General features: G+C 37.6%; 1 long non-coding RNA gene across 1 annotated transcript; it reads left to right on the top strand.

The window, feature by feature from the left end:
- Nucleotides 1–15,366: 15,366 nt before the first annotated feature.
- On the top strand, nt 15,367–18,968 carry LOC132363529 (uncharacterized). The gene is made up of 3 exons (XR_009502598.1): nt 15,367–15,797; nt 17,762–17,787; nt 18,695–18,968. It is a non-coding gene; the product is annotated as an uncharacterized LOC132363529 (long non-coding RNA).
- The last annotated feature ends 1,815 nt before the right edge of the window (nt 18,969–20,783 follow it).

Below are 20,783 nucleotides of genomic sequence, written 5' to 3'. Positions count from 1 at the left end.
GCTTCTCATTGCGGTGGCTTCTCTTGTTGTGGAGCACGGGCTCTAGGCGTGCGGGCTTCAGTAGTTGTGGCTCGCGGGCTCTAGAACGCAGGCTCAGTAGTTGTGGCGCATGGGCTTAGTTGCTCCGTGGCGTGTGGGATCTTCCCAGACCAGGGCTCGAACCCGTGTCCCCTGCACTGGCAGGCAGATTCTTAACCCACCGTGCCACCAGGGAAGTCCAAGCCTACCAATTCTTATTCACTGTGCTCTGCTGCTTCTTCTCTGGGTCACTTACCGAGACACCCCCTGCCTTCTATCCAGAGAGAAGTTTGGGAATCAGAAGCAGTCTATGGAGATGGTGCCACGTATCCCAGATAGCTGTGTCTGGATTATTCTCTGCTGACCAGGCCTCTTGATAACGAAAGCAGCCATGGCAAAGAGCTCCTGACTCCTTGGCCCAGCACACTTTTGTGATACTTACCTGAGGAACGGGGTCCAAGTGCTGTCTGGGAAAAGACCTTGCCCCACATGATTTCAGACTGAGTGCTTCTTAGGGAGAAAACAAATGTGGGCCAAGGTATGTTTGCTGGGAAGTCATTTGGGAGCCAACTGGCCTCACTCTGTGACACCAAAGTGGATACAGAGCATCTGCTTTCACTTCCGTTTTGGGGTCCAGAGCCAGTGCTGGATTCTCTTGGAGACATAAAGAACCAGTCCAAGGGAAGCATCCAGCTACCTCCTGAAGGGTTAGAGTTTGCAAATCCCACGCTGGGGCAGCAGACCACGGCTCCTTTGCAGATAGGTCTAGTGGCGTTTTTGAGGAAGTGGGTTGGGTCATCAGACTGAGAGGGACAATGGGTTTGAAGTGGAAATGTAGAAAGAAAAGACGACCAAAGGGATAGAGGGACATTGAGAGGAAGAGAGGGTTCCCCTGAAACTCTCTGCAGAGTTTCCGTGAGACATTTCCCATCCTCAGAGGAAACGAGTGTCTCTCCTGGCTCTTCAATAAAACAACAGCTTTACCTCCATCTGGGTCAGTGTGTATGGAGGTTGGGAAGATGGGGTGGTGGTAGCCAGGAAGGACCCAACACCTGTTTCCCGATTGGCCAGATGGGAACAAGGGCCTCGGGAGGGTGGAGATGAGGGTGGAGAGTAAAGTAATAGATGGAAGGAGGATGAGACTCCCAAGAGCATGCAACTCGAGTCCCTGAGTCACTCGGCACCACGGTTTCCTTGCCCTTTCCCCTGCCCTGTGGCTACAGAGACAGCCATGCTGCCTAGTTCCCGGAAGCAGCGTTCAGATCAGTGTCCGTGCGGATGGTGGCCTCTGGGGGCATGACATGTGGATTTGTTTGTATTGCTGTATAACAGATTACCACAATTTAGTGGATCAAAACAATACTAGTTTATTTTCTTACAGTTCTGTAGGTCAGAAGTCCAAAATCATTTTCACGAGGCTGAAATCAAGGTGTTGGCGAGCCCGTGCTCCTTTTGAAGGCTCTAGGGGAAAATCTGTCTCCTCGTCTTTTCCAGCTTCTAGGAGCGGCCTGCATCACTGACTCGTGGCTGCTTCCTTCATCTTCAAAGCCAGCATCGTAGCATCTTCTCTCTGACCTCTGCTTTCTTCCTTGCTTCTTCTTATTCTGACTCTGATCTTCCTGCTTCCCTCTTAAAATGACCTTTGTGATTACATTGGCCTCAACCAGATAATCCAGGATAATCACACCAAGTTTAATGACTTTCACGAAGTCCCCTTTACCACGTAAGGTGACATATTCACAAAACAGGGGATCTGGATATAGGCATATTTGGCGGGGGCATTATTCAGCCTACCATAAGGTGCATAGTCTGTGCAGATGCCTATGGAGGCCCTGGGAAGGGACTTCTCCACCCTTGTTGGTGAGGCTGGCTTTGGACTTGGGCCATGTGGCCCTACTTCTTATGCATTGGCTTCCCAGGCTCATGGGCCACACCCACTGAACTGAAGGCTGCATTCCCTGAATATTCTGTCCTATCATTATTGTGTGGACCATAGTCACTAGTCAATTGTTATGAACAAATTTCATACTCCTTTACTCAATCTTTCCCAAGGATGACTCTCTCTCCTGGAGGCTCTTGTGCAGAGAGGGCCCTCTCACATCAGCCCTCTGATGTTTTGATATCATATGTTTTGATATCATATGTTTTGATATGTTAACAAAACATATCAGAAAGCCCATGTGTGTCTGGATCCTTAGGGTGGATACACGTTAGACCCTTGAGCTAGGATCCTTCTGCCATCATGACTCAAGATAAAATTTTCTCAGGCTGAAAATATACACCAGTAAAGCAACCTGTTGATCTATTTATTTTCAATAAAGTAACTAATAATTTTGAGGGGGCAAGATTTAAGCAAAACCTACATGATATCAATTGTAATAAATTATTACCTTAACTATGCAGTTTGGAAAAATTATGTTTGGCATTATGTAAATGCAGCCTTTTCCAATAACATAAAGTGTTTATTCTATTAAAAATGTATTACCTTAAGGTAATTAGAAAGCAGATTTGTCAAAACCAAATCAGTATTAATACGGATACTACTGTTAATACTGATAACAATGATAATAAGATCCTCACATAAATAATGAATGTTATGCTCTAGTCTCATGGCCCTGTCGGCTCATGCACAAACCAGGAATGCTAAGTGGTAACCACATCTATCCTGCTTCATGTTCCAACACCTGATTATCTAGGGTTAGGATAAAGTGGCTGAATAGATATCACCTTCTGGTGCTCTTTTTAAAAACAATATAATATAAAAACTGTCATGGGGATGCACAATTGGGACATCATTTTCAAGTCCAGACTCCCAGTAGAAAGAGGTACTTTCTGCCAGTGCACCATCCCAACACACACACACACACACACACACACACACACACACAGTCATTGCAGGGCTCAGGGAACCCTGGTCTCACAAAGAGGATGAATCTAACAGAGATTAGAGATACACAAAAAAGAGTAGAGAAACAGATGGCTGCAGCCCCTCCTTCTGAGGTTAAAATTAGAAGACTAGGAAATATCGCTGATTAGTAGCAAGTAAGAGCCCAAATTAAGAAAAGGACCTCTCCATGATAGCCATACTTTGAAGGACGAAAAGAACCTGAATCACCCAGAAGAAAATGGAAACTAGACCCGAGCTATTATCCTTTCATCTTTCACATGAGGAAACTGATGCTGATATCAGGAACCTCACTACAACCTTTAATGTCACCCTTCTGTAACCAGTTTTCATTCTAAAGCAGGGTCCAGTTATTCATAATGTAAGGAATACAAGTAGCTACACAATCTTCGAAGGTCAACAAGTGCCAGTATTTTTCATTTCATATTCTCAGTTCATAAGCTCTGAGCTCTATTCACAAAGGTCAGCAAAATGCCAGTCTGAAATCTTTAGTCAATTTCATAACACCCTAATGTATAAAGCCTCCTCTGGGTATTATTATGTAAGGATGACTGGCCCAGGTTAACTGTGCTCATCTACTAGAACCTTGGATCTTGTGCCCAAAGTAGGAAAAGACAAGGAAGTAGCATCTATCATGGAATTCTGCCTTAGGGAGATTTATAGTTCTCTTTAGGTTGCATTAGATATCTCCTCTCTAGATACGCAGGACATGAGCTAATTAGGGGCCCATGAGCTGCACTAGTTTGCTTAGGAGAATGAAGGGAGAAGAGTTTCCTGGAGTCCTTTAAAGGTTGGGATCTAGGGAAATGAAGAGAAGAGGAAAATGGGAGGGGAATTTGGAGTAAGAGGATAATACGAAAGTTTTCCATTTGCAGGATCTGCTACATATTTAAATGCTAGGTGTCAGTGTTTTTATTGGAGTGAGGGGGCTCACAGAAAATTAGTAACATTCCACACTTCAGCCAGTATGGAGCAGAGAAATGAGAGAAATTCTGGGAGGTGAGAACAAGAGTTCGGTAGGAGCCAAAAGTGACCAGGAGAGCATGAGCCCTCTGGGAAGTAACAAATTTAGGGAGGCTTTGGACTTCCCACCACGTGTGGGTTACAGCCAGATTGCATTTCCTCCACTTCAAGAGACTGCGTGGCCTCAGTGGACATCTGAATTACACTCATTTCATGAAAGTCAGCCTCAGCTTTTTAAAGAAAGTATGTTTTACAAACCTCATGCAGCAAAGGTGAGTTACAAATCCATGGTGCCATGTTATCATGACCTGGGCAAGAAGAGGGGGGTCCAGATGCTGTGGTTGAAGCTTGGAAAGAACATGGACAGGGCAGCAGGGAGGGAAATAGACTAGAGCTGAGGGAAAGTGGGAGAAACTTAGGCAACGCCGTAAGCGAAAGTAGAGACAAGTGATACCACGATGGTGGTAACAACATGAGGATTCATTTTGGAGAGTGATGGCGTGGTGGAAAAGCAGGCAGAGTTGCTGCGGATTCTCTGATCATCAGGTTGAAAAATTCTGAAGGGGGGAAGCTCTAAGATTGAACTCTCATTTTTGGAAACCCAGCTTAGTTTTGGCCATCATTTGAGTCAATCGTGGTGATTCAAGTTTGTTAATCTTTCTAAATATTACAATATGTGGCAAAGTGAAAGAAGTTTCCTGACAGATTGAGTTGCTTTTTTACTGAGTAACATGGGAAATCTGTCAGTGAAGCCAGTAAGTTTCAGACTTCTGAATGAAAGGCGATTAATAATATATCTAGCAGATGAACAAAGCCAGCCAATGTAATTACTGTAGAACTTGAGAAATTGGCTGAAAACATTCAGGCACACTATTTGAAGAAAGAAAATCTCCCCCACTCCAAGCCACACTAAATCAACAACAAAAAAGTCATTTTAGAATCTCTCTTTCTAAAGGGAAGTAAACTTGTGCCAGGAAGACCCATTTTAACAGCCTTAAAAATAACTGGGTAGGCGGTCAAGTAAACCTTAATATGTTCTCTTGATGAATGAATCCTTTAATATGATGAAATGTGCCTCTTTATTGCTAATAATATTCCTTGTTTGGAAATCTGATATTAATACAGTCACTTCAACTATCTTTGGATTAGTGTTCACATGGGATATCTTTTTCCATCCTTTTGCTTTGAAAAGAATCAGCTTTATTGAAGTACAAGTTACATACAAAATATTCACTAATTTTAGGAATATTACTTGAAGAGTTTTGATCAATGAATACAGCCATTAACCACTATCATGGTTAAGATACAGAATATTTCCTTCACCCCATCAAGTCCCATCTTGCCCTTTAATGTCACTTTCCTCCCCGTATCACTGAACCCTATCAACCACTGATCTGCTCTCTATTCCTATGTTTTTGCCTTTTTAGGGTTCCATGCAAATGGAATCGTACAGCATGTAGTCTTTTGCATCGTGCATGTGTAAGTTTCCACCTGTTCCACATCCTCACCAACACACTAATTCCTTTCAATTTTAACTGTTACTCCTTTTGGTTTTAGCTAACTTAGTGGGTCTGTATTAGTACCTCATTGTGGTTTTAATGGACGTTCTCCTAACACTAATAATGTTGAGGACCTCTTTATGTGCTTATTTACTCCTTACTGTTTGCTTATATTAATTTTAAGTGTATTCAAATCTTTTTTCCCTTTTTAATTGGGTTATAAGACTTTTTTATATATCTCGATTACAAGTCCAGATAAATGCTTTGCAAATATTTTATCCGAATCTGTGAGTCGACTTCATTTTGTTTGCAGAGTTTTTGGAGAACAAATGTTTTTAATTTTAACAAAGTCCAATTAAAATTTTTTCTTTTGTAGTTTGTACTGTTTTTGTCCTACTTAAAAATCTTTACCTAATTTGAGTCTCTAAACTTTCTCTTAGGTTTTCTTATGGAATTTTAATAGTTTTGACTCCTACCTTTAGGTCCATGATTCATTTGAAATAAAATATATGGTATGTGTTAAGATTTGAGGTTTTTAAGATATAGATAGCTGATGTTTCCAGTATCACTTGTTGAAAAGATTATCCTTTACTTGTTGGATTACCTTGGCAGTTTTGTCAAAAATCAATTAAATATATTATATATATTCTGTTCCATTGAACTAGGTATCTATCTTACACACTGCTTTCATTACTGTAGTTTATAATAAGGCTTGAATTCAGGTTGTATAAACCCTCCAACTTTCTTCTTCTTCTTTATCAAAATTGTTCTGGCAATTCTAGGTTCTGTGAATTTCCATAATGATAAAGAGTTTCCTTGTCTACAAAAGAGTATTTTAAATGTAACAAAAAGTCTGTGGGGATTTTTATCTGGGATTATATTGAAAATGTAGTTCAATTTGGGGAAAATTGAAAACTTAATGACAGTCTTCTGAGCCAGGAACATGATATATCTCTCCATTTATTTTTAGTCTTATTTAACTTCTCTCAGAAACGTTTTATTGTTTTCAGCACATAGTCTTGCATAAATTTTGTTAAACTTATAGCTGAATATTTCATATTTTTAATTCTCTTGAGAGTGACATTTTTAAAAATTTCAGTTGCTTGTTGTTTGTTTCCTAGTGTATAGAAATACAATTAATTTTTGTATATTGACTTTGGATTCTATGAGTTTCCTAAATTTATTTATTAGCTCTAGTTTGCTATTTTAGATTCCATAGAATTTGCTACATAGATGGTCATGTTGTCTGTGAATAAGTACAGTTTTATTTCAGTTTTCCAGTTTGTATGTCTTTTATTTCTTTTTCTTGCCTCATTTCACTGAACAGAACCTCTAATATGAAGTTGAATAGGAGGGGTGAACAATTGCCTCGTTCTCAGTTATAAGAGGAAAACTGCAGTCTCTCACAACTATACTGATGTTAGCTGTTGAAAGCTGTCCTTTATCGTGACGATCAATTCTATTAGGTTACTGAAATTTTTTTATCATGAATAGATGCTGATTTTTTTTTCAGTAATTTTTCTGCATCTATTAAGAGAATTTTTCAACGTTAAACCAATCTTGCATTTTGGGGGTAAAGTCCACTTAGTCATAGCTTATAGTTACATAAATATGTATATATTCCTTGATTAAATTTTTTGTTTTGTTAAGGATTTTTGGATATATGCTCATCTGAATATTTGTCTATTGTTTTCATCTCTTATAACTATCTGGCTGATTGTGGTGCTAGTGTAAAGCTTGCTTCATAAAATGAGTTGGAAAGTATAGCTTCCTCTTCTATTTTCTGGAAGAATTTATGCAGATTCACTTTTGTTCCTTAAATGTTTGCTAGAATTCACTAGTGAAGCCATCTACTCTGGGAGTTTTTCTCTGTGGGAAGGTTTTTACTATGGTGAGGCTATTCAGATTGTTTCTCCTTGGGTGACCTTTAGTAGTTTGTGTCTTTTAAAGAATGTGTCCATTTTGTTAAAATTGTCACATTTTTTGGTTTATAGACTTGTTGGTAATATTCCCTTATTAGTCTTGCAGTGTCTGTAGCATCTGTGGTGATGTCCTTCTTTTATTTCTGATATTGGTAATTTGACTCCTTTCCCCTATTTTTGGATCAATCTGGCTAGAATTTTATGAATTTTATTGATGTTTGTCACAGGACCAGGTTTAGATTCCATTGATTTTTCTCTATTATATTCTGCTTTCTATTTCATTGATTTCTGCCCAAATCTCTATTATTTCCCTGTCATTACTTTGAGTTTAATTATTTTTCTTTTCCTGGTTTCTTTAAAGTGGGATCTAAGAACACTGGCTTGAGAACTTCTTTGTTTTTAATTCTGTATATTTCCCTCAAAGTAACTGTAAATTTTGATGAGTTATGTTTTCATTTTCTGTCAATTCATAATGTTTTCTAATCACTCGTTTCATTGCTTTTTTGACCCATGAATTATCTAGAAGTGTGTGTTTCAATTTCCAAATATTTTGACATTTTCCACATATCCATTTGCTATTGATTTCTAGTCATTATGGCCAAAGAACATGTTTAGCATGATTACAATCCTTCTAAATTTGATGAGTTTTTTTTTAAGGCCCAGAATATGGCCCATCTTTGTGAATGTTTTGTGGGTACATAAAAATAGTGTGTATTCTACTTTTATTTCTGGTGGTATGTTTTATAAATCTCAGCTAGGGCAAGTTAAAGTCATATACATACATATTCATTTTCTGCCTACTTTCTATTAATTATCGAGAAGAATGTTGAAGGCTGCAACTATAACTTAGGATTTTTCAAATTTTTCCTTTTACTTCTATTAGTTTTTGTTTCATGCATTTTGAAGCTCTGCTATAAAGTCCATTTACATTTAAGGTTATTATGTCCTCTTGATATAGTGATCCTTTTTTTACTACAAAATCTCTCTCTTTGTCCCTGATCATATTCCTTGTTCTTAAATTTACTTTGATATTAATAAAACATCTCCAGATTTTTTTATTAGGGTTTTCATGATATACATTTTTTATCCTTTTAATTTTGGCCTGTCTGTGTCTTTAGATATATGGATAGTATTTTTAAAATCTACCTAAAAATCTTTCCCTTGTAATTGGAATGTTTGGATCATGTGCGAATAATGGGATAATTGATAGGATTGTGATTAAATCTATCACCTTGATATTCATTTTCTATTTGTCCTATCTCTTGTTCATTCCTTTTTCCTCAATTTTCTGATTTATTTTAATTAATTTTATATATTTAATGATTAGATTTGATCTCTACAACTAGCTTTTTATGTATAACTCATTGCTTTTATTTTTTGTGGGCGCCCTCAGGTTTACAACACACATCTTTAACATACCACATTCTGCCTTCCAGTACTGTTACATCATTCTTTATACATCGAATGAATCTTGAAACAGACTTCTTCCATTTCCCCTCTGATCTTTTATGCTATTTTTGTCATGCATTTCATTTCTTCGTATGTTTTGAACCATACAATACATTGTTTTTATTTTTATTTTTTTTTGTTTTGAACCATACAATACATTGTTTTTATTTTAAATACATTGTATTTATTTTTTATCCACTTACTTACAATCTCTAAGTCTCTTCATTCCTTTTTTCAGATTCAGATTTCCATCTCTTATTTTTCTCCTAACTGAAAAATTTTCCTTAAGAGGTCTTATAGTACAGACTTGCTGGAAATTACTTTTTAAATTTTGGTTTAACTAAGAAAGCTTTTATTTTGCCTTCATTTCTAAAATATCTTTTTGCCAAGTATAGAATTTTCAGCTAACATTTTTTGATCCAGTTCTTTAAAGACATTTTGCCATTGTTTTCTGGCTTGCATTTTTTTCTGCTAAGAAATATGCTGTCATTCTTATCTTTGTTCCTCTATACTTAACAGGTCTTTTCCTTTCTGGCTGCTTTTGAAATTATCTTTTATTCATTGGTTTCCAGGAATTTGATTATGATATCACTTGGGATGATTTTCTTTATGATTCCTTTATAGGAGTTTGTTGAACTTTTTGAATGTGTAGCTTTATACGTTTCATCAAATTTGTAAAACTTTGACTGTTAATTTCCCCATTTTTTTCTGTTTCTCCTTCTCTCCTTCTGGAACTCCAACTATACGTTTACTGAACTGTTTGATATTGTCACTCAAGTCACTGACTCACTGAAATTATTATTTTTTCTCTCTGTACTTCATTTTGGGTGCTTCCATTACTATGTCTTCAAAATAACTGATTTTTAAAAATTTAGTGTCTAGTTCATCTAATTCTATCCTGTGTAATATCCATTTTAGATGTTATATTTTTCAACTTTATAAGTTCCCTTTCATCTTGTTTTAATCTTTCATTTCTTTATCATAGTGATGTTTCTTCTCTACCTTCTTGAACATATGGAACATATTTACAATAATTGTCTTAACATTCTTCTTGTTGGCTAGTCCCGTCATCTCTGCCATTTCTGTGTCTGTGTCTATTGGATTTTTTTTTCTTATGGTTATAGGTTATAGTTTCCTGTTTTCTCACATACCTAATAATATTTGGTGGTGGGCGTTGGGGGGGGGATGCAGGATATCATGAAGTTTACAATTTGGTTTGGGACGCTAGATTTCTTCGTTTTTCTTTGTACAGTTTTGACTTTTGTAGCTCACACTCAATATTATTTGAAATCAGCGTGATCCTTTGAGGCATGCATCTGTGCCTTGTTAGGGCATGCCAGAGCACCCTGCAGTTTAAGGCTGATTTCATCCCACTACTAAGGCAATACCCTTTTGTGGACTCTACTTGCTCAGTCATTTATTACATGCCTTTCTACTCTGGCCAGTGGGCACATGAACTATTCTCAGCTCGGTGTGGACTCTGGGATTTGTTCTGTCCGTAGCTTTTCAGTGAGTGTTTTTTTTTTTTTCCTCCAGCCTTGGGTATTTTGCTCTCCTGCATATGGGGATCAATACTCAGTGAAATAGTTAAGGTATTATCTCCACAAATATCCAGACCTTTCTTTATGGAATTCGCTCCTCTCTGGCATTCTTTCCTGAAGATCCTAGTCAACTCTGTCCCCATGAAAGGGACAAAGCCGGGGGGGGGAGGGACGGGGAGGAGGAAAAAAAAAAAAAAGAAAGGGACAAAGCCTCCAAACTTTGTCCTCCCAACTCAGAAAGACTGATTGGCTCTGTTTGGGTTCCTCTTCCCCTTGCTACACCCTAAAATTTTATCCAGATAGTGAGCTGATGCCATTATATGGATCACCTCATTGGTTTTTATTTTCTTGGGAATCACAGTGCTGCACTGCCTTTTGTCCAATGTCTGAAATCCATTGTCTAATATATAGATTGCCCAGTTTTCTAGGTGTTCAAGGGAAAACCATTAGTGTATCATGAGAAGAAGCAGGAACAAAAACCTCCTCACAAAGAGCTTTAATGAGGGCTATAAGGATCTTTGACTTTATCTCAAATGTAAATATAAGTCACTGTAAGATATTAAGAAAGAAGATGGCATAGTCAGAGCAAAATTAGGAGAAGAGTTTGGACACTTTCTCTAGGACTTTATCAGTTCTCATCCTTTGAGAGGAAACAGAGCTTGACATCAGTCCCAGAAAGGGAACTTTGATGCAGTAAAACAAACAAACAAACATACACTGCATTTGGAGTTAGAATGCTTAAAGAGAGTGAGTCCTGGTTCTGCCAGCTACTAATTATGTTGCCTTAGAAATTTTAATGAGTTAGTAACTTAGTAGGTGACAGAGGTCAATGAACTTGCTTCTTCACCAGCAAAATGTTGGTAAAACCAACTTTCTCATAGGCGTCCTGGGAGAAGCAGCGGGACATAAGAATGGTCAGATTAATAGAAGTCAGGATGTGAGAGTTCTAATTGCATTTGAGCCACTAATGTGCTGTGTCAACTGCAAGTGTGGAAAGATTACCATTGGCGGGGAGCTTATAATTAATTAATTTTAATACCTTTAATTTATGAATAAGAAAATTCAGACCTAAACTTTTCTATGTAATTTATAATTTTTTTCACTGATAAAATTATTCCAAGGTTTCAGGATTTGGAAATGAAAGCATTTTCTGGAATTCAAGTTTTGACAAACAAAAATGCAAAGTTTTATTCATATTTTAAAGGGTAAAAGAAAGGGTCTTAGTATAGGCTATGACTTCATTGCAAACATATAGTCAAGGTGACCCTAAATTTTTTGCTTATGAATATGGGTGATAAAATTGGGAACTGGCCAGGAATGTGGAGGGAAGGCAAATAGCTCACTTTCCTCCAGAGAAAGTATGAATTAGTGATAAGAAACACAGTGCTAAATATTTTCCATGTCCTATACCACAAATTAGAAGGAATAAATTGAAATGTCATCATAAACTAAAGATACAACTACTATCAAACACTTAAAATATTTGTGAGAAAACTTGAGACGGGAATTCAGTGGAATCCCAAAGTAAAACTATAATTCTATTAAGAAAGTTTGGTTAAGACCTGCTTTTATGATTTCTAGCTTAGTGGCAAGCCATAATCCCTTTGTAGTTATAATATTAAACTGTTATTTTATATCATTTACCCTCTTACCTCTCTTCATTAAAAGTGAGTTTTTATGGTTTCTGCTTCCCGGAATATGAAGTAAGTATACTTTCCCCTATTTCACCTGCTAAGTACAATTAAATATAAGATATAAAATAAATGTAAGAATACTTTGAAAGATAGAGAGAAGGTGGTGGTCAGGGTGGGATCTCAGGATCTAAGGGACCAATATAGAGGTGTCTTCTTGCCTTGTACATCCCAATTGGAAGTGAAGAAGTCAGAAACCTGTAAACACCAAAGGATACAAACAACACCCCCCCAAATCCCACTTCCTCTGCCAAAAGACCAGAAAGTGGGGAGTCTCTCACCAGCAAACTGTGAGTGGGGAGCCTAGATTTCCATCCTCACCAGGCCTTAATGGGATGCCCCAAACTCCTGCTGGGGTGGTTTCAGAGAAGGCTAAGTAGGAGGCTGAATTTTATCAAACCCAGTAGTAATGAGGGGCCTTCCACCACCCAGCTGGAGTGATGTCAGAGGAGGCTGAGTGGAGAGTCAGAACTTTGGCCCCTGCTCAGCGTGGTATCATTAGAGGCCAAGTGGGGAGAGTACTGGACCTTCCTATCCCTCCAGCCAAGTTAAGATACTTAGTTGGGAGTGAAAATTCCCACAACTGCCCAGCACTAACAAGCTTCCTCTCTCCTCAGTATCAAAGAAGGGAACCTGGCTATCTATTCCCACCCAGAAGTAATGAGGCAGTCTCCTCCACATTTCTCCTGCAAGAGTGGTGCCAGAGAAAGCAGCTAAAGCAAGAGGTTTAAATAATCCAGACTTTCATAACGTAGTCCCCCAAATGTCCAGATTTCAATAGAAAAATTACTCAGCATACTGAGAATCAGGAGGCTCTCAAGCTGAATAAAAAGACAATCAATAGATGCCAACACCAAGATGACAGATACTAGAATTATCTGTCAAAGATTTAAAGCAGTCATCATGCAAATGCATCGATGAACAATTATGAACATGATGGAAGCAAATAAAAAATACAGATCCTCAGCAAAGAAGTAGAAAGTCTCAGCAAAGAAGTAGAAAATACAAAGAAAAACTAAATGGAAATTTAGAACTAAAAATACAATAACAGAAATTAAAAACTCAGAGGACTATATGAAGAGCAGAATGGAGGGAACAGAGAAAAGGAGGCGTAAAAGGATGATAGAACAATAGGATTTACTCAATCTGAACATCAACAAGGATAAAACACACTGAAAAAAGAAAATGAAGAAAGCCTCAGAGACCTGGGAGACTGTCATAATTAATCGTATGTGGCTACTTGCCTAGGCCATAGTATCCAGATCACTTGTCAAACATTATTTTAGATATTTTTGTGAAGGTATTTTTTAGATAAGATTAACATTTAAATCAGTAGACTTTGAGTGAGGCAAATTACTCCTCATAATGTGAGTGGGCTGCATGCAATCATTTGAAGGTCTTAATAGAAAAAACTTACCTCCCCTGATAAAGAGGGAATTCTGCCAGCAAACAACTTTGGATTTGAGCTGCAACTCTTCCCTGGGTTTCCAGCCTGCCAGCCTACCCTGCAGATTCTGGACTTGCAAAACCTCCACAAATATGTGTATCAACTCCTTAAAATCTCTCTAGGTAGATAGATAGATAGAGATAGGCAGGAAAGAGGGCTGAAAAAGTACTGAAAGAAATGATGGTGGAAAACTTCACAAATTTAGCAAAAGACATAAAATACAGATTCAAGAAACTGAGTAGAACCCAAACAGGATAAACTCAAATCCACACCAAGAAATGTTATAGTCAAATTTCTGCAAACTAAAGACAAAGACAACATCTGTAAAGCAGTGAATAAGTAAATGATACCTTTTCTATAGGGGAAAAATAATTCAATGACAATGGATTTCTCTGACCAGATATCACGGAAGCCAGAAGGAAGTGCCACAGTATTTTTCAAGGGCTAAAAGAAAAGAAATATTAAGCAGAAACCAACCATACTGGCATCTTGATTTTGGACTTCTAGCCTCCAGATGATGAGAGGGCAATTTCTGTTGTTTAAACCACTCAGTCTCTTATATTTTGTCATGGCAGCCTGAGCTGCCTACCGAGGGAGAAAGTGGGTTAAGGGTACACAGGTTTCTCTATTATTTCTGACAACTTCATGTGAATCATCTTCAAGCATCTCAAAATAAAAAGTTTAATTAAAAAGAATAAAATTTTACATAAATACCCTGAAAATGAGTCTTGTTTTAAAACTGTTTCTAGAATGTCTTTGCATTCCATGATACCTCCCATTCATACGGTTCTTGGCATTGTTCCAGGTGTTTTTAGACAATACCTCTCACCAGAACTTGGTTACCTGCTGGGCAGCCGCTGTTGCCCTTTTAGACATGAGGAACCTGCAACTTCTAGACGTGAGCTAGCTGGAAAATAGTTGCATAACAGATAAGAGTTGAGGCTTTGGCCCTGACTCAGGGACTTCTTCCATTACAACTAGCCTACCTTGGGAATCACGAGTTTGCCTAGCCATCGAAGAGGATGAACTGCCTCTATATCCCTAAGAATAGAGTGAAGATCAATGTAGAATTATATAGGAATATATTAGGTCCAGGCCAACAATATCAGGAGCAGTGTGACTCTCCAAATCCCAAGGAGTAGTCAAAGTTGACTTGACTAGTCCTTGATTGAAGATGCGTCTGGACAGGACACCTCTGAGAAGGCAGAGGAAGTGCAGGTTCAAGGGCTTCATGAGTACACAAGAGTTAACTTCCAGTTAGTTATTCTAGCTCCAGCCCTCCAGATGAGGCTTTCCTGTGCACACTCTCTGCATGTAGAACTTGTAGAAAAAACTGTCTCCACAGAATACGTTCAAGTATAACTATGTAAGGAATGTATGGGGGAAAGTAGTGATTCTCTGTTTGCTTTTCATTAGGAATGGATTCCTGGTATTCACTGTCCCAAGCAGAAAATCAAGGCCGGTTCCTAAAAACCAACTGTCTTTACTTTGTGGGCCTCGGCCAGGTTTATAGAAAACATTATGTGATGCAAAAATAATGGAGCTGGACTTAGAGTCCTCTAACTCCAGCTGCACTCCCTGTGTTGGGAATCGATTCGAATGGCAGGTTCTACCTTTCAGCCAAGAGCCCAAGGTTTTATTTAGCATTTGAGAATGCAGGACAGAAAGAACTTCCCGGGTAATTGTTATTTTGTGAAAACACACAGTAAGCTAAATTGACTGTAACAAGAGCCCATTCAAATATAGAAATCAGTGTGTGTAAGTGTGACAAGTCATGGCATTTGGCTCCCTGTTATTACTTTAATTTCCTTTTTCAGGCTATAAACCACCAAGGTGCTTTGACAAGAGGCTTGTTAAATGTAGACCGGAACTAAGTTATTCACCGTGTTGAGTGTATCTATGAAAACCAAAATTTATCTTTCAGATAGTCTGATGACTCACTTGGATCTTTCATATAACAAGAGGACCAAATAATCAGATGATTCCCAGTGTTCACCTGAACGTTTTACGTGATGGAAGTGCCACAAGCCACAGTCAACTAACATTAAATTAGTACATCTTGGGGCATCACAGTTACACCTTTGCCCAGCTCTACCATCAGGAGTTATATCTACTGTCATCATGACCATACTTCAGAAGGCCACTTGAGTAGTGAACACCGACTTTGATCAGGGCATTTATATCATCTAGATCTGTTAGTTTCTTAATTTGCTAGTAATAATAATAGCAACTATTTATTAAATTGTAATTATTTGCCATGCGCTGACGTAGGTGCTATGTATGTATTATCTCATTTAATCCTCACAAGAACTGAAGAGGTGCATTGGATTGGCACAGTATTACAGATGAGGAAACTGACCAGGTGAGTACAAATCCTGAGATTGCATGTCTGGCAAGTACGGAGGTGGGAGTTGAATACAGGTCTGGCTCTCAAAACCCATGTTTTTTTCTCCCATTCAACATGTTGCATTGACACTAAAACAGGACCCAGAGATTATTGTGTTGAAACCAAGTGTTAGAATAGTGAATTATGATTCTGAATCCCTACAGTTTTTAAAACCTCATAAGCTGCTGTGATATGCCCCATGTGTAGCAAATAAGAGGAATCCATTATGCTGATTTAAGTATCTTTGAACAGTTTTTCAGTGTTACCTTTATTAGTTGGTGACATTTTATCTCACTTGTTTTAAGTCCTGGACATTTGGCTGGTCAATATTTAGTGCCTTCAGAAAGTGTATTCTGATGACAAGAACATAAAGCAATTTAAGCCAGGAGACCTGGGCCCCAGTTTTATTTTCACATTAATTTTGCAGTTGTGAAATTAGACAAGTCAGTTCAGCAATCTGTGCTACAGTTTTTTTATGTGTCAAAGGGACATAATATCTGCATTACTTTACCAGATAGGAATGTTCTCAGTTGCAAGCAACAAAATACATGAATAACAGTAGTTAAAGCATAAGGATATTGATTCTTTATTTAATAAAACGTTTGGAGATGGGAGGCCTAAGAATAGAGCAGCAACTCAACAACGGTATCAAGGACCCATTCTTTCTTATGTCCATTGTACCCTATCCACTATTTGCTGGTTTTCCATCCTTGTTGTCTTATGGTTGCAAAATGGCTGCTGCAGCTCCAGTATCATATCCACACTTGACAAAGAAAAGAATAAAGAAGGAACAGAACCAATTAAACTCTCCTTTGGAGCTGTTCTTTTAATCAAGAGGCACACTCAGAAATCCCATGGCACACTTTCCCTTATGACCTCATTGTCAAAAATTAGGCCATTTGGCCACCCACCCCTTACTGAGAGGCCAAGAAATCAAGTGTCTGGTCTTTCAGCCTTGGTATTGGAGGGCAGAAAGGGAGAGAAAATGGTTCAGAATGATCTGTGTAGGTAACCATCAGTATCTCCCACATTCATGACATTGCGGGATTTGTTTGCTCAAAACAAACTTTCCTCTTTGTCCCTCTTCATCCAAAATAATTTGTAATCAGTATTTTAGACATTGTGTATATCCAACCATATTTTGCTAGGTAATGTTTCATATATGTGAACCACAAAAATGCAAAGTGGATACCATAGATATTCAAGAAATGAATTATTCCCATGCAGGAAAATGCTCACCTGTGATCTAATGCCCGATACATTTTTCATGTCATTCGAAGTCACCTCTTACGTTTGTGTTCTCTTCCTGTTTCAGTGAATAGTAAACTAGATGTGAGCTATGTATAAATAATGCCAGAACATCTGGATGAAATGGGAAAAAAAAAAATCAATTATCTGGATGTTTTGTCTACATAATATCAAAACATGTAACACTGTGTAGACAAAACATCTAGATGATTGAATATTTTACTTTTCATCCAGACAGTTTGTTGTCATGTGGACAAAAAGTACTGCCAAGTGAGGGACATAAGAAAAAAAGAGGATATAGCAAAACTTGCCTGATTTGTAGAGTTCGAGAATTGTTGCTTAGCTTATTATGGGAAAGGAGGACAATTGATGAGATATTGTATCAATTAATTTTAAAAAATGCTAGGCTTTACTGGAATAAGCTTCTTACTACATGTTCACAGTGATCATGATAAATGGTGGTTCCATTCTGAGACACTTAATAGAAAACACACAAACCACTTTTTATACAACATTGTGTTTATTTTACAAATGAAGCAATGCATTCACAGAAAAGAACAGTGACTACTAAAGCACTCATTTATATCCTGGAAGAACAAATATAGAAATAAATTCTAGTTGTCTAATCATGGGTCAACTCATGAGCCCAGATTCAGTTCAAATTCAATAATTATTTACCTTTGCTGTTCCAGGTACTATGCTGGTCACTTTTTCATATGTAAGTCATCATTTAATTTATTCTACATTAATTTTGTGGGGTTCCTATTGTAATTCCCATGTTTTAAATGGGAATCTGGGTGTTAAATATAAAGAAAAATCTCCAGAATCTCACAGGTTGATTATGTCTGCAAATAGCATGGTGCTAAAAAAATTTTTTTTTCATTTAGCATGACTTATTTTGAGTAGAATAAAGAAACGAGAGTCGTAGAAGACCAAATTTCTAGAGTTTGGTGTTACAATTCCTAAAAAGCTGGGAAATATGGCTAAATGCACTGTCATTCTATTTTATTTTGTGTATTGTAATATATATATATATTTTTTTCCATGTTCTAAATCCAGTATACCTAATTGAGAACTAAAGTTGACAAAGAGGGATATTAGTATTCAACAGGAATCTATTTTATCCTTGAAGAACCTGATAGAGCAATATCCTTAAATACTATCTGGAGGGCCTCACTGAGATAACAAATTAAGTTTTATGACTCACTATTCCCATTGTTTCTTAAGCAGACTGTTCCAAATTCAATACACAGAGGTCACTAGGGGAACATTCTGTCTTCAAAGTCAGCCTTCTGTAGTCTCTTATTTTTCTGGCAGTGACTTAGCTGGATGTGGTAGTAACTGCGAGCTAGGAGAACTCTGGAGCCAAAATTTGTGTGATCAGGACCCAGTGGTCTGGGATTTTCCAGGTCAAAAAACTGTCAAGAATACCATCAGTAAGGGGATGATGGGTCTGAGCCGTAAAGCAGTAGAATTTTCAACTCGGGCCATCCTTGTGATAACCCCTGAGTCCTGCAGCCACTTTGTTTAATACAGATTTTTCTGATTTATGACTGTGGTATTAGGGCTGGCTCAAGTCTCTCTCTCTCTCTCTCTCTCTCTCTCTCTTTTTTTTTTTTTAACAGAAAAGACTCACATCGAATTCCAGTCAAGAAGCTTCAAGGTAAACTCCGCTATGAAGCCCATTCATGCATTTCCTAGCGTTACGGTTCAGCTTCCGATTAAGGCAATATGTTTAAAACCTGTATTGGGTTCTGGAATTAGATAGTGGTAATGGTTGCACAACTCTGAAAAAATACTGAAAAGTAGTGAATTATACACTTCAAAAGGGTGAATTTTATGGTATGAGAGTAATATCTCAGTTTAAAAACACTGTATTGGACTAATTCAAATGGCTTCTTGGACATCAAATAGATCTTACAAAACAATATTTTGGTGATTTAAGTGTAAATGAAACAGAAACATATGGAGTAAATTTCTGCAAAATTGCACATGATTTCAAAAATTAAGGGGGAAACGTTCTTGGCAAAACTTAGTTGGGTTTCATCTAACCCAAAATATTTGAAAAATAAATTGAGACATTTCATAAACCCAAATACAGCTGTTTTTTCCATGCAGTATGTATTTGCTATGCACTGTCCTTCTCACTAAGTACATTTCTACTTATATTGGAAGGTACAGTCAGTTCAGGTACCCAGGTACAAAATCATGAATATTTAAGGTATCAGACAGCATAAAGCAAGGTCAAGTTGTGGAAATTTTGCTATGGTATATTAAACAGTATTTTCAAGGAAATATTCCTTACTGAAACAATTAGAGGAGAAAGCCTCTTGTAACTGACTCTGAGTTAAATTCAAAAGCACGGAAAACTGAAATCTCTAAGACTTCATCAGAGGCTATGCCATCTCCATTATACGTTAACAATCTCTGGGCACATTAAGTACCATTGTTACTGAAAAGGCAGTCTTCTATATGGCTTTATAAAACCCAATCACAAAAATGGTAGATATTTACACCATATATATCAGATTTTTGAAGTTGTCAGGCAAAACCTTGAAATCATTTTAAATCCATATATCTATTTATTTTCTCATTTCTCTTCTATTTCATCCTAGACTGCAAACTAAGCAGCAACTGTGAGTGTCCTTTTCACAGCTGATACATTGTTCATCTTCCCACCCCACCTCCAGTGGAATGTTCTGAGAGATAAGAGTTCCATTTTGCCTTACTGGAGACATTTCATATACCCACATAGCCAGCTATGTTTTCCTGTAAAGCTGTGGCCAGCTTGGTAATGCACACACTTGAATTTGTTTCCTCCTTTGCTTTTTTCCCTCATTTTTGCTTCACCAGATAGGAAGGTAAACTTTGTTCTACCCTAATTCTAGGCATCTAGGCTAAGACAACCAATCATAGAAAGCCGTCCCTTGGGATAGGACTTTGTCTGGAGGTGATATGGAGGACAGATGGAGTAGTAACAGTTACTAAAGCTTTCATCTAATGATAATTGAAGTACTGTCAATGGAAAGCAGGGCATCAGGAGACAATGTGGCTTCTGTTCTTGATTGGTAAGAGGGATGTCATAATAATAAAGATCGTGGTGAGGAGGGGGATACTTTGTTACCAGTAGAGGACTTGTAAGAAGTAAATGATGGGCTTAGGGCAACAAATTGCCAACTTAAATCACATTTTGAAAGCCCGAGGGCCTCTCTGGCAGCTTTAAAGTGAATGTTCCCTTCCTTCAGACACAGGGAAGATGAAAATTGAAAATCAGACCCAGTATCCGATTACCAACATGGCAGAATTGCAAAGGAAACTAAATGCGCACCGTAGATCTTTCATAATGAAGTTGAGACCTGATATAAAGAGTAAGAATGGGGAATTTTATTTTATTTAAAGTTTTATTTTTTTGGGTTGGCCACAAAGTTCGTTCGGGTTTTTCCATAAGATCTTACAGAAATATATTGGAGTACAGTTGATTAACAATGTTGTGTTAGTTTCAGGTGTACAGCAAAGTGATTTGGTTATACATATACATGTACCTATTCTTTTTCAAGTTCCTTTCCCATTTCGGTTATTACAGAATATTGAGCAGTGTTCCCTGTACTATACCGTAGGTCTTTATTGGTTATCTATTTTAAATATAGCAGTGTGTATATGTCAGTAGATCAACACGTCTAATAATCTTGATCCCTCAATTACCAGAACTCTATT

Source organism: Balaenoptera ricei, chromosome 3 (assembly GCF_028023285.1).
Source record: "Balaenoptera ricei isolate mBalRic1 chromosome 3, mBalRic1.hap2, whole genome shotgun sequence".
NCBI classification, from domain to species: Eukaryota; Metazoa; Chordata; class Mammalia; order Artiodactyla; family Balaenopteridae; genus Balaenoptera; species Balaenoptera ricei.
Note: the sequence above shows the minus strand (reverse complement) of the source record. Positions and strands in the feature narration are given on the sequence as shown.